Here is a 15608-nt window from a genome sequence, read left to right on the forward strand (position 1 = left end):
GTCACAGCTCCATGCCAATGGCGCTGCACTGAAGTCAGGGGTGTAAAACTGGCAGGTTACAACAGAAGATTCCACTGGGGGAAATAACTTTTATTTTAATATTTATCAGTAGTCTTGTAGCAAAGCAGAATGAGAGAGCTTTGATTGATGGGATGCTATTTTGGGAATACTCAAACCTCTCATCCAACTGGATAAATCTTGATCTATGCCCATTTAGTGAATGCTTATGTGATATTCATCTGAGCCTGGTGGTAGTTGTGCCAAATTCCTGCTGGCTTTCTAGGGAGCACCATGTCTATTTTACACAATGTCATAAATGCCCAAGCAGCTGGCAGAGCCTGTCAGGCCCCTGTCATGCTATTTGTGTGGAGTACATCTGAACAAACACCCCGGCAGTGAAAGGCCAAGTCACCAGCTCCCAGACTCACGGTTGTCAGCTAAGAGATCAGGAGTGAGTTTGTCTTAACTTACAGCTGAAAATCTGACTGCAAATCCTCTCCGATCAGGTTCTCTCACTTCAACAAGAGAGTTTCGGCTACTCGAAAGTCAAGACACGCTATCGCACACATCAAGACACAGCCCATCCAACCTCTGAGCGACAGCTGGATATTGGTTTTCTCCAAATTACTCTGGCTGCAAGCAACATGCAACACAGTGAGGGGAACAGGGAACTCTTCATCCATGGGAATTAGCAGGTGATGCTGCTCTCTCTTTACCTTTCTACATCTCTGCGCCCCTGAAATCCCTGATATCAAGACCTGCTGCCAGCCCCGGAGTACTTTTTCCTTTTGTCACAGCTGTGCTTTGCCAGGCCTGCTGCATCACACTTGCTTTCTCACTCTGGTCCTCTTGCATCAGAAATCCTGGGATGGAGGAGGAGGCAGGATGACAAACACAAGTACCCTTTGCTGCAACACCAACAGAGGCGGAGGGAGGTGCTGTGCCAGGGTGGGGGGTGGCATTTCCTCAGGGCACAGTATAAATTGTGTGGCACTCCCAGCCCACCCCACATTTGTGTCAGCCTTTTGCTGAAATACTTATAAGCTTGTCATTGCTGAAGTCTTTTTGGCAGCCAAGTCTTAAATATAGTCTCTAATCACAACTGCACATGTTGTACAATCCGCCTAAAAACTGATTAACTTTTGTATAAGCTTGTGTTCAAGGGGCAATTCAAGATGTGGAAGCTGGCACCAGCTCAGGTTCTGTGACTGTGTCTCCTTGTCATGCATACCATAAAAACAGTGTATGGCAGACTTAAAAAAGAACCAAATGACATATAATGGGAAATTAAGAGGGAGAACCATGGAAGAGCCTTCATAAATTAGGTGGACCATTGGGCTATATTACATGTATCTAATATATAATCTGATGGAATAAACTGCTGTGAAAATGCTTATTTCACCTAGAAGTTTTCACGTGTTTTATTATTCAGTAGGATTTTTTTCATGAACAGGAAAGTTTTTATTTAATTTTGAGAAAAAGGCAGAAGGGGAAAAAAAAGCACTCTCGTTCATATAATTTCTGTAGAAGGAAAATGATGGTGTGGGAGAAGGAGGCATTTGTACTTATCCAAGCCCATCACCAAGGCACTCTGTGAGTTCAATTCAGACACATCAGGGGAGATGTCAGCAACACATCTAGTTAGGGAAGCAGTCATACCTCATGACATAAGCTGATCTACAGCAAGTAGATCAGCAAGGTCTACAGCTGAGGCCCAGCAAAATAATTCCCCTCTGGAACTGGACTCCAGAGAAATCTTCACCTTTGCTTGAAAGATTTAGCACTCACCATGCTGGGAGGCACAGAGTTTGACTTGATGGCCCTTTGATCACTCCCAGTTCTAATTTGCACACTATGCATTTCTGAGCAACTGGACATTATTTTCCATGCAATCCTCCCTACAAAAATAACTCCTTTATTGGTCCATAGTTCCCACTGGTCATATTTCATATCCCAAGTCCCCAGTGCTTCTCACTGCCCCTTGGTGCACCGAGAGTGAGCTGTAAAGCAGCTAGTGTTTGAACAGCTGCCAGGAAGAGCTCCTACTCGAAGGGCTTGCTTTCCCAGGCAGTGGGTGCTTCATCTTTAAAATCAATCTGATGCATTGGCACAAGCCCAGAGAGTGTTAGTCCATCTGCTGCCTAACTCTCCCGGTTTGTTTGCAGAGGCTTGCTGTCAGCTGTTCAGATCCCTCTTTTTCCCCTCCAAGGAATTTCCTTTTTTTTTCCACCCAAGCCTTCACCAGGATCCCATTAATCCCCACTTTACTTTCACTCTTTTAATCAGCTTCCTGAAAGCCATGGAAAGAAGCTTAGGAGCACACAGAGCAATTAACACCACATCTTATTCAGTTGGCATGGCGAGCGCTGCACAATGGGGTAGGTGAGGCAGGAGAAGCTCAGGTTTCTAAGTCAGAGTTTTGCACGGTCAATCCCCAAGCCAAACACCATTTCCCTGTGGAGCTAGAGAACAGGATCCTACATCCCACACTTTCCTCCCACCTACTGCAGAAAACAGTAGACTTCAAATTGCTCTTGGTAAGAAACCAGAAGCCTCTCACCTGCTGCCTGGCGGTGGTCTCAGACAAACTCCCACTTGGGTACTCATGTCAGACAGTCAGCTACTGCAATGAGTAAGGACTTCTGGGGCTGTGGGGAAGAGAACACTGCTGATGGATACAGCAATGTGTTCTGTGGCTGCTAGCCACCAGTCTGAGGGCATATGCTTTTCACAATCCAGGGGTGCCTGGAGTCCCTGGGGAGGGACTTTCCAAGCTGCATGACAGGTTAACTGCCTGCTAAAGCAGAGCCAAACCTGCTCCAACAAAGTTTGGGGCAGCATCCACCACTTAACACCTGGCTGAACTCAGGTGTCTGCTAAAGGAACAAGTCTCTGCACCACATTTCACATCCTGTCTCCACCCCTACCATCCTTCACCACCTTCAGAAGGCTTCATCTAGGGCGGAGACCATCTCCCAGTCAGGTTAGATTTAGGACTCTTCAATCCCTTGAGTGGAACCCAAGGAGCTGCAGGAGCAGGATGAAGCTTGTGCGTGCCCTGGCTTACTCCTGAAAGACCCCTGCCCATAGTTCTCTGGGAAGAGCTGTAGCCAACCCCTTCTTCCCTTGTCAGTGCAGAGCAGAAGTGAACACCAGCATGGACAGGCACTGATCTCAACCCCCCAGGGCAGCCACTGGAGGATGGCACTGTTTTCCCTTTAGGACATCCCAAGGCTGCCAAACACCTCCCCTGGACAGGAGGAGAGATGGGGTAGGCTTTACCAGCAGCCAGTTTCTCCCTCTCCACACCTCCTGCCTGTGGCCACGCTCTGTGACACAGAGCTTCAGTCCAGGCTGCAGCGCTCCTGCTGCCCCAGCCCCGAACAAAGGCGGCCATTCAGCCGCGGCCGAGCAGGCCTTCAATGCTACACATGAACATCTACCATTGTTGCCAGCACTGAAGCCCAGAGAAATTAAATGCAAATTGTCTTTGTTCCCAAGCACAGACTGCCATTTCTTCAGCCCTAGGAGCCAAAAAAACACCCTCTGTACTTCCCATTTTTTCCCTGCACATCACCTGCTTGTCAGCTAATATAGGATTTAGCCTTGGGCACAGCCTGTCCACATGCAGCAGCATACAGATAATCTTCTAGGGCTGTAGCTGCACATGTATCTGATACACTGGGATGTGGCTCAAATTAAAAACATCAAAGATCAGTCAGGAGGTCAACAAACGACACATCTCAAAGGCAGCAGATTTCCTGCTTGTAAGGGCAAGGCATCACTGCTTCGAAGACTGTCCATCCGCAACTCCTCCACAGCAGGGGCAATGGTGGTACCATGCCTCCAAACCTCAATGCAAGAAATACTACTTCTCCTACCATTGTTCCTTTTATCCAGAAATATAAGGGGATAAAATTGAACTGATGAACTCAGGCTTGAGATCAAACAAAATTTCCTATTACAATAATATTTAAAGGTAGGAAATAACTTCCTGAGGATACTGAGAAAGCCCTGATTTTGGAGTAGTTAATCCTGTGACAGAAAACAAACAGCATGCAAAAACTCCCAACTTTTGACAGAACAGGTGACACGCCACGTAATTTAAAGAGCTAGGTGTGCCACGACACTTCTGATGTAACAGAGACATCCATCTGTGAGACCCCTTGATACACAAATGCCTGGATTCCCATTCAACTGGACTTCCATCAAATATTCTGAACCTCTGCCTACTGCAGCTCTGTCTCCTTGTGCCTGGATGTCAATTACCGCTGAGGCTGTTCAGTCGCACGGTGACAACGACGTGCCCTCCACTCACAGTTCAGATACTTGATTAGCTGCTACAGCTCAGGAAGACATTGTTTATCAGCCAAGCTGCAGTGGCAGACTGCACACTTAGCCTATCACAAAAGTGAGATACAAATGTATTTGCTTAAATCTTTTTCATTGTGGCTCATGCAAACCTGCTTCACCTCAGGTTTGCTCACAGTGCACTCGCCTTCCTGAGCCTCCAGCTCATAGCAGGTTGTGCTTTTAGATCCACAAATCCCAAATTCAAGCCTTGATGATGATGCCTAAGGCCATTATGTACTAACAGAGGGCACAGAGCTGACAGCAAAACTAAGGTTTGAATTTAATGTCAGGCTTATCTCCATGGTATCTAATCAGCTCTATCCACTCCCTGCTATTACTTACCTCTGTAAAGCAACAACATTCAGCTTTACAGTTTGTGAGCCATGAGGGAGACAAATCTCTAGTTTAGAATAGATGAATCTCCAAATGGCTGATGCATAAAACAAGATGCTTAATTCAAAACAGCCAAATATGGGGTTTCCCCCTACATTTAGAAATCTTCATCACCTGCACACTACCTCACTAGCTTCTTCAAATACACATAGATATTTGCTCTCACAATGCATTGAGGGAAAACTCCATTTCCATGAGTCAGTTCCCCGGAGAGAGCACAGAGAGCTGGATAGTCCTCTGCCAAGAGGAAATTATTAAAGCCAGAAATCAACCAAAACCATCTGGTTACAAAATGTTGGGATTCCCCACCCTGCCTGTAAGGGCAGGGCAGAGTTCTTGCAGATGTTGAGAATCTTTCCTTGGCTCACAAAATGCAGATGAGCGCATCTGATCGACTCTTAGCTGTGAAAATACTCAACCCAAGACAGGAGGAGCTAAAGGATGAACACAGTAGCATCTGGCTTGACGCAGATGGCCCATCATCAGACTGGCAAATGGCAGGGCTTATAATTTTCATACCACTGCAGAAGACCCCTAGGAGTTGTCAGCAGAATCGGGGAAAGAGATGGCATTTTGGAAGGTTTACATTGAAAATTAGTTTAAAAAGCTTGAAACATTTAGAGCAGGTGAAGCTGCTCAGAAGTTTGCTGTAGAGGGTGGCTTTACCTCAGGTTGTCTTACACACCACATTAATTTCACAGACCAATTCAACCTCTCAGAAGATTAAGAGTTATGGACATAGTTACCACATCTGTCTAGGGGAATAGTTCACCCTCAGTACTGAGCTGCAGCTTCACTTTTATTTAACAATCACAATAACAGCCTGCATTTCTGGAACCTAAGTCATGCAGGCAAAAATTATTTCTGTAACCACTGTGCAAACAGAGGAAGTGCACGAAGGGGTGAACCACTGCAGATGCTGGGACATGGAACTTGGGCAGGAGGACAAGCTGCCTGACAGGGGTGACCCTGCCCAAGACAGAAGATTAGCACCTGGACAAGATGAAGGCTCATGAGTGTACCTATCCACAGGAGCTGAGCACAGAGCCATCTCAAGCTTTGCTCAGTCAGAGAGCAGTGGAAGGCATTCCCTGTAACCAAGGCTACAGCACCAGCAGCGCACACCACGTCCCAGCTCCTGCAGCCACAGTTGGGTAGGGCTCCCCTTGAGTACTCAACACCTTGAGAGGGAAAAGTGCCACATCTTATGGGAATCCAAGGCAAGGAGAATGCAACTATCCATACTGTAACATATGCCACACAGTCTTCAAGAGCTGCTTTTCAAAGCTCTGGAAGTCCACCGCTCCAGCTATCATCTGTCAGCTGCAAGAAATTAGTCTCACTGTGGCCTTGCTCACCTGCAGCCTACACTGGCTCCAAAAGAAAGGAAAGACAGGGCGACTATGGCAGGGCTTTTTTGTTTTAGCTTTTTAGCCTTAACCTTTCCCATTCCATACTGAAATTCCCATCCCAGCTGTCTTTGAAAAAAACAAAATAAACACATTCTTGAAGTACTATGAATAGAAACAGCAGGGCAGACCTTGATTTGAACTGAGTTGCACTGGTGATTTCTTCCAGGGAGCTTTTGACTTTAACATTTCCTACTAGCTTTGAAACAAAATCCTGAAGCAGACCTGCATCTGAACTTGTGAATGTTTCCTTTTTAAGTTGTCCCAAAAGGATGGACTCCCAAGCTGTCTGGTTCCTAAACAACAGGGGTATTATCACTGAACCTTGAAGTAATGAAGCCTTAGTGGTTTATCTCATTCCTGGAACAAAGCTTAAAGCTCAGTTCTAGCTACAGAGGGAAACTGCATTATAAGCCCTTCAACCATAAACTTTATTTTGCTCTGGTCGAGTTTCACTCCCTTATTTCTCTTTCGCTGCAGAACAACTTCCATGTTGTTCTAAGAGAGTCCATTCTTGTGCGGAGTCCAAGGCAAGGCTTTAAAGCCAAGACATGTCTGTTTTGCCACCAAAGGTGTAAGTAACTGCAGTATATCTGGCTATCCTTTGGCCAGCTTTAAACAAAGTGTTTGTGATGGCAGCCCCTGAGGTGCCAGGGTAATGAGAGCTAAAGGGAAGACAGCACCCCCACAACCTCCAAGGCAATTATTGGCCAGGATTGAAGCTTCACTTTTGAGCTTTGGCATCTGTGGGGAAACAGCCAAGGGCTAGTTTGCCTGCTGGTGCTGTGAGTACCTCCATCTGCAGCACACACATAGTGTGGGGCAGAGTGGGAGGTGTGACAGGGCTGAGCTCCACCTGGAGCATGCAGGACCAGCAGCGCCCTGGGATTTCAGAGGCAACACCTGTTGGTTGCACTGACCTAGCTGCATCTCCTTCAGGTACTGCCTTGAGTTTCACCAGCTGTGTTTCTCCTGCCTGTGTGCCCAAGACTACTGTCCCACTTTCCCACAGCAGGGACAGAGAGAGCAGAAGTGTGTTACCTTCTCTGCAACTCGGCATTTTATTTTTAACCATCCTCTCCAGGGCTTTGGGGTAATAGATACAGCTTGGAGCTGCAGGATCTGAGACAAGACCACAGCTTTGCTCCACTGATGCTGCCATGGGGAAAGTAACTTCCAGCTGGGTGCAGAGAGATTGATACAGCCCTGTACCGCTTTGGTTAAACCAGCTGAAGCTTCTCCATCCCAGGGCTGTAGGAAGTGACTGCCGGTGGTGGAGTGGGGCAGCATTCCTGTCACAACAAATAAACTCCGGTCACTTCTCAGTGCACGTGTTCATCTCACCCAGTCCCTTTGCAGCCTTCCTGCAGTCCATGGCAAATTCTAGACAGCCAAAGGCAGCAAGGGGAAGAGATGAGCTCCTCTGACAGCCAGGCAGGTGGTTAGGAAGGATCCTTCCATTCCCATCACCTTGTCCTGTCACAAACACTTCTATTTTAAGTCAAGGTTTTATTCCTTCAAGATTTCAGACTAGGTTAGCTCTTCCAGTAAAAGAGGATGCTGACAAACATCTCCCTGGTCTGACAGAGTCTGAGCAAAGCTGTGGGCATGTCAAATCCACATTAGCGGAAAGAATTCTTATAAAGAACCCCAACTTGCTCCACTTGGCCAACCACTTTCCATCAAAATGGCACAGGCAGATGTAAACAAGACAAGAAGAAGACAGAGGTGAAATCACTTGGCAAATGGCAGAGCTCTGCAAAAAAATCACTAAATCCACAGTGCAGCATCCCAGCCACTAAGTCACTGAGTCTCTGAACTTTTTCAGGAGCATGTACTTTTTCAGAGGAAACCTTTTACATCCTTCCACCAACACTTACTGTGAGAGTATGAGCAAAACTGCATGTGTATGTGATAGCAACCACACATCATGCATTTGTGTGTGCTTTAAGGGCATGAGCAACAATGCTTGAAGGATAAAGATGGAGAAGGATTTCATTTGCTTTAGATGACAGCTTTCAACACCTTAAACTCCCTGACACAGTCTTTCATGACCTTCCTCCACCCCTGCAGCTCACCTGCTGTGAAACACTGCTAGATTATACCAATTTTCATAAAAACACCTAAGAGACAAGCATATGTAAAAGTCAAACATTCACAGAGGCTTTCTTCACCTTGCAATTGCAAGCTATTTTAATGTTCTTCTTTTCTGTAGATCGCAGTCATCCATGACCTCCTTTTTTTTTTTTTTTGCATTTGCAGGTGCCAGCATAAATGTTACAGAGATGTGCAATTCCATGTAGGTTAGGGAAGACAGAAGCAAGAAAGACTGCACAGCTGTCAGCTGGGAATTGCAGGGGTAGATGGAGTAACACCTAGAATCAAATTGTTCTTCTCCTTTCACAGCACAGCTTCATTTGCCTTGGTCTCCTGTTCTCATTGTCCTTGTTCCTTTTCATGTCTTTCCTCTTAAAGTTATTAGGAAAATTATTCATTCAATTGCTGGAAGAAGCTGCCCAAAGATAAATACATTCAGCTTAATAAACCTAGTTAGCAGGATGGAAGGGAAGAATGCCTAATTACTGTATTAATGATTATAATGCCCTTTGAAGATGAAAAATGCTGGGATCTCTAAGGGCAAATTTCTGCCCTCTGAAGTCCCTAGGAATCGTGTGCAGAAGCTCATTCTAAACATTACCACTGTGACAGTGTGGCAGCCAAAAAGATGCATGCACCACAACTCCTCCTCAACATCCCAGACCTGGATGCAGAGGTGAGCCCATCTTCCACATACCGCCTGCATGAAGACAAAACAGCTACATAATCTCCTCCAAAAACAGGGTCAGATGACTGGTACTATTGCAGGGAAAGGCATGTGGGTCAAAGGAGGTTTCAGGCTGGTGAAGTTTCCATGGCTCAGAAACAAAACTATTTCTACTCCACAGGTTTCTCCTCATCTAGACAGTAGAGCACAGGCTGAGATATGAAGAACAGATTTATCTCTTGCCGCAGTAAGAAATCATCCTTACAGCAAGGGAAAATAAGTTGCTTAGAAAGCCCCTTAGATGTCACTGCACAAACAAAATACAAGCTGCTAATAACAGGTTTCTTAGTCACACTTCCTTTGCATGCAGTACCAGGAGGCTCTCTAGGCTCTCAGTATTATGGGCTGAGATCATGAAAACTTTCATGAGCATATTTTAAATTTTAGTCCGAAGGAATCAGGTACTAGCAGTTGACATTTGCATAGCTGCCTCCTGAAAACAGTGAATAATCTCAATAAAGCCTAGATAAGAGAGTAAAATGCACACTAAAACAACAGTAAGATTCACTTACATCTTGTGAGAAGACAAAAGGGGCAGAAATTATGCAGTCAGTCAACATATTTTCTGGTCATCACTGGGGATACTGCGGATCAGCTAAATAATGCTGTATCACTCATCTCTGTAGCAGTTTAAAAAAACATCTCAGCTCCCTTAGATACCCACAGAGCATTAAAAATTCTGCTAACTTCACAAATCTCTTATGAGGAAGACTCCTGTCTGTGTCAAAGGCCAAAGAAGGCAAGGCCTCAGCAAGCAAAGCAGACAGGTGACCTGCAGCATGTGCCAGACCAAAGCCACCACAAAGCCCCGAGCTTTACTCCCAGCCATGGGTGCTCAAAATCAGGTGCACTCCTGAGCCTCGGGAGCAGGAACAAGCAGCAGCCACTTGCATTTGGGCAGACCAGCTGTGCTCAAGTGGCAGTGGTTTTTTGCCAGGCTAAAATCAGCATCTGCTTGTTCTAGTGTCTCTCCTCAAGTGATGAACACGGATGGCTACTTTCCCTCCAGGGGCTTATGGGCTGACAATTACTGGATGAAGAATGACAAATCAGCCTTCCCTCCATGAGTTAATACACTCTCTGATAAAGCTAAGGTTTTGTTTGAGCAGACAACATAATTTACCGATGGCACTATTGATCAAATTGTCTTTCATGGATTTGTCTCTTATGGGCCAACATGAAATTTTGATTTTTTTTTTTAATACAGTCCTTTACTGTTCCTTTTTTTTCCTGGAATATTAACAATCCCCAAACCCAAGAATACTCTTCCCTGGGGTTACTGAAGGGAACTCCCACATGCTGCTCTAAAACTGGCATAAAAAACTAAACAGAAATCAATCACTTCTTCCTACAATGTTGTTTCTTCTCCCACCCACCGTCTCTCACACCTGGCAGCGTGTTGGGACAGTGAGTGCCTGCTCACAGTTCACACTACTGCACACGTGGTGGTCTGTTGCCCAGAAAGGTTTCTAGGTGCTTGGAGCAGACCAAATAAAGCAATGGATGTTTAAGGTGTACTGAAAATCAGGAACAGCCTGGTTTTCAAAGCTGCTCTGCTTTCAGCTACCAGAAACCTTTCTGCCTTGTAAGCTGATTCCTAATGAAGTCATCTCAGCAGAGTCTTGATAGTAGACTGGATGCATCCTAGACCTCCATTCTTGCTCTTTTCCTTCTCTCCCTTCCTACAGCAGAAGCAGCCCATGGCTATCATGCTTAGGACAGCAATGTGTCATCTTTGTGCACATCCCTGAGCAGCTTTAGCACAGCTCTGTGAAAGCCTGGAGAATTAATCCCTCAAGCAGAGGCTGTAAAAACAAAAGCAGGGACACCTGAACCTTACAGAAAACTTGAACAGATGAATTAACGGAGGACCTGCCCCCAATTTTCCTCTCCTTTTATTCTTTGTTTGCTTTCCAAATCCTCTCTGCCAGCTATCAGCAAAAACACCCTGTCTTCTTATTGTGGGGAAGAATCTGAAAAGGCATTACAGTGACCTCCCAGCTGGAAAGAGGGCCCAGGCCCTGCAGCAGCCTCCACAAGAAAACACCTAATTCAGAGCAGATAATCTATGGAACTTCTTTCAATAAGCAATTCTGAATCCAACTTCTACAAAATTTAAATAAAATAATGACAACTGTTCTGGAGCAGAAATTGGTCTCCACCAATTTTAAAAGAAAAGCCAGAGAAGCCCATGTCACAATGAAGCTCTCCTGAAATAAACAAGTCTACACCTAGAAAGAACCAAGCAGTCACCACTTGAAAGCCATAGCATGCCTGTACCTCTTGCCACTGTATGCTTGCATTAGAAGATTCCTACAAGAGATAAAACTGATTTGGTCATTTTTATTTGCTGCTATCTTCAGAAATAGGTACAAAAATGTCAATATCCTTCTTTGGAAGTAAAGGGATGGCAGTACAGCTTAATCACTTGGAGGGCGTTTATTTATTCTTCCTGGATTATCTTGAAGAAATGCCAAAGGGTTTGCTGGAGGGCTCTCCTAGACTAAAACTTCTCAAAAGGTCACAGGGACACACTTTCTTTCACAAATTTTCCAGACTTTAAAGTCAATTAAAAAAAAAAAAAACCAAAACAAAAAAAAACCAAAAACCCTTAATATTTTTTAAAAAGATATGTGAATACAAATCAGTACTGCTCCATATCAAGTCAGGTTTCACTTCCCCTTGTTTGTGACATAAATATTACTGGGTAGATACAATAACAGGAGCCTTCCTTTCTGGAAACTTTTACTGCTTGCAGAACACATCACTGATCATTCAGCAGCAAATGTCAGTACTCCCTACAATGGCACTTTTGCATGTTTCTCATTGAAAAAAAATCAAGCAGTCATTTAGCTGAAAAAAAAAAAATTGTTCTGTGTTGAGGAACACACCACTTCCCCGGGGAGATTACTCCAATGGCCAATTGTTCTCTCTGTGAAATTTTCCTCTTGCGTCCAATTGGAATGTCCCCAGTTTTACCATTAGCCTTTGTGTTTTCCATGTGATTCCTTGCAAAAAGGGAGTCTTCATCTTCTTTGTAGACACCCTTTAAATACAGGAACACAGTGATAAGGTCTCCCTCTAAACCTTATTTTCTCAAAGCTAATCAAACCCAGTTGTTTCAGCCTTTCCTCCCATGGAAAGCTTCCCTGTCCTTTGATCATCATTGTAGCCCTTCCCTGGGCCTTCTCCAGCCTGTCTACATCTCTTTTGCATAGAGGGGAATGAAATTGGTGTGTCCTGACAAGCTCTGAATAGAGAGGGATAGTGACTTCTTTTCTCTACTGGTGATGCCGTTGTTGATGGGATTGATGACTTCTTTCCTCTGCTGCTCCCCACATGGGCAGATCCCAGCCTGTGCTGGACTCTTGGATTATGTTTTCCCAGGTGCAAGACCCTGTTTGTCTTGAAGTTCTTGTTGAACTTCACAAGGTTTTGTTAGCCCAGTCTTCCAGCCTATCCAGGTCTTCTTGCAGCTTGGCTCTTCTGTCCCAAGCATTCACTTCCCCACTCAGTTCAGTATCATCAACAAACTGTGTCACTGGAGATGTTTAATGGTTCAGTAATAATGGTGTAGAAATCTCTCAAAGTACTCCTTTATTCATATTATTATGTTTTAACCCACAAAGGTAGTCTTTGGAAGGAGACCTCTGTTATCCAGAATCTCCGTAACTGCATCAAGTAAACAAATAGGAAGCTACTGATTCATTCCAAGCTTAAAGGAAAGTACTCAGTACATAGTCTCTTCTCAAAAGGTATGATCAGGAAAAACAATTTTTGAATTAGTAACACAATTTCTAACATCTTAAACCATCATCTTTTTTGACATTTCTATCCATACTTGCAAGGTAAATCAAGTATTAAGCCACACCACCGGGCAAGTAGAAAAATCAGCTGATTTTCACAGCAGCTACACAAAAATAAGGGGTCAATAAACCCAGCATAATTTTTGTTGGTCTTGACTGTTCTTCTTGCCTTTCCTGTTTCTTGCTATTTGAGCCAGTTTTGGCACAGCAGCCTTGGGCACTGCCCATGCACAGTAAAAATCACTGCACACAGAGTCACAGGCTGAGCCAGTGGCACAGCCAGCAGGACCCTGAGATCCCAGCCTCTGAGCTCTGCCTACAGGAGGAATTTCTGTCCATGCTGCAGCAAGAAAAGATGTGCTGCATCAACAACTGAAAACCTGGCCAAGAATATCTGTAAGGCCTGGAGATTCACGCACACAAAGCAACACTCCAGTGAAACAAAGGCCGTGATTCCTAGCCTTTACCCGAGATGGTGTTTCTTCCACACCCTTTACCTTCCTGATGTTCAGAGCTCATAAACTAACCCAGCCTAGGAGGAAGGGCTCCTGTTTTCAGACGGTGCTTTGTACCCTTGCAGGATGGCCCCATCGTGTGACAGCGGAGGAAACTGCACCCACGTGGGAATGCACCCGGGAATACAAAGCCTGCTTTCTCAGCAGGTGGTCCTCTGCCAGTGATTTAATTTATTCTAGCTAAAAAAAAAAAATCCGGAGCAGTTCTTGGACAAAGACCTGGGATTAGCAAGTGAAAGACAGCCTTCCTTTTAACCCCTTTGCCACTTCTACACGGAAACGCTGCTTTGTGCTCCAGAACTCGGCTGCTTTGCATGGAGAAGGAGGGGTGCTGCGGGATAAGTGGCAGTTGCACGGTGTGTTTGAAATAAAGGTTTAATTGTGGCAGGATTTCAGATTTTCATTCATTCAAGCGCCGTGCCCTTTTGATAGTGGGGGTTTGTTAATTCCATCACCCCTGTACATCTAAGTCAGTTACACATTTTCATTTCCAAACCAAGAGATTAAAATTGGTAACAATTTAAAAGTTAGAATTAATGAAACAAAACTGATCTCAACTCAACTAGCATACCTTCTCTGGCTAGTGTTATTTACTGTGGTGTGCACTCAGAAGCTTTTGAGCTGTGTGTGTGGCTTGCACCATATGGCTGCATCAGGGGAGCTTTGACACACACACACACACACACACACACACACACACACACACACACACACACACACACACACACGCCAGAGATGCTACCTCACTTCCTTCCTCCCTCACTTCCTCCCCCGCTCCAAACCCAGCTCTCCTTTTTTCTGCTGTTCTTTCCACATCCTCTCCCAGTGCTCAAAACCTTCCTTCGTTTTCCAGTGTATTAACTGTCTCCACCCTGGAGACCTCCCCTCTTTGGTGCCTCTTTGGATGCCTCCAGCTCCTACATGTTTCCCTTCTGGGACCTATGTCACTGTCCCACTTCCTGGTGGGGCAGAAGTAACTCCCCTTCCCGCTGCTGGCCCACATGAAATAAAATACAGAAGTGGCCCAGTGGTGCACAGGATCCAGCTTGGAGACAGTTAACTTGCTTCATGGCAGCTTATATGCCACTGTGGTTTGCATTTGTGACTGGAAAAGCGTTAACAACATAGCACTATTACTTCTGAACACAGCTTATCAAAGCCCTTCAAGATGCTTTTTCAGGATGACAGGAGGATCATCTCCAATCCAAAGGATGAAGTTTGGTGAGCCCTGGTCACCTCCCTCATCTGAGCCACATGGAGCCTTTTGCCCCAGACAAACTTCATCCTTTGGACCTTGCTATGGAGGCAGAAGGACCCAGAAAAGTGGTAAGCCACATTCCACTCTCCCTCTGCCCATCCCCTATTTATAGATTAAAGCAAATAATCATATGAGAGTACTGAGTTCTTTCTACCTACATGTACATGTGAAGACTGTTTTACCACTTAGATAAAACTTAGATCTTTAGTATGTATCTCTAAAAAAACCCAAACTTCTGTCATTTAGCTAATGAAAGGGAGTTATTTGATAAAACTTGATAAAGCTTCCTGTCAGAAGCTGAGCTGAGCTGCAAGAAGTCGAGAGCTTACTCTTAACCTAGCAACAAGGCTCAGCTCAGACCAAGAAGAGTCTCAGATAGTAACAGTGGTAATTAACATTTGTCACAAGCCAAACAGAGAGTGCACTGAGAGTGACCACAGCTCGGATGACTAAGTGTAACTGCTTAATGACAGTAAATGGAACAGAGCTCCAGGTAGTCAGTCTTTTTGATTATCATGAGATCAGAGGATAATACAGTTGGGAAGGAAATTCAGTAGGTCAAACCAAGTTGCCCAGGGCTGGACTGGATAGCAAAACCAATCAAGCAAAGAGATACAATCTTCCAAATTTTTTACTTTTACTTCTGCAGGTTTGCACAGTAACCTACTGTACGGCTGTAGAATATTGGCAAAGTTCTTCAGTTACAAAATGTAAAATAACAGGGTACAAAAACAAGCACTTTAACTGCTTTAATTCTGCTTACCATGTAAGCAAAAGCGGGGGTTATATCCATCGCTGGCTTTTAGACCAGACTATTGCTTCCACAGGAAAGCAACAAGATGTGCCAAAGCCTGGAGCCTGACATCTGCTGCCAAATTGCAGTGAGTTCCCCAAGGCTCCCAGAGAGCTCACCAGGGGCCAGCAGAGGAACAGCAGTTCTGCCATTTGTGGCACAACACAGGACCAGAACCAAGAGCACAGCACACCCTCCCTCCCCAGTTCCCTTTTTCCCTGTTATGAAGGCTGGCTGTACAGGGATAAATGAAATCC

This window comes from Onychostruthus taczanowskii, unplaced genomic scaffold (genome assembly GCF_017590055.1).
Source record: "Onychostruthus taczanowskii isolate IOZ18803 unplaced genomic scaffold, ASM1759005v1 scaffold111, whole genome shotgun sequence".
NCBI lineage: Eukaryota > Metazoa > Chordata > Aves > Passeriformes > Passeridae > Onychostruthus > Onychostruthus taczanowskii.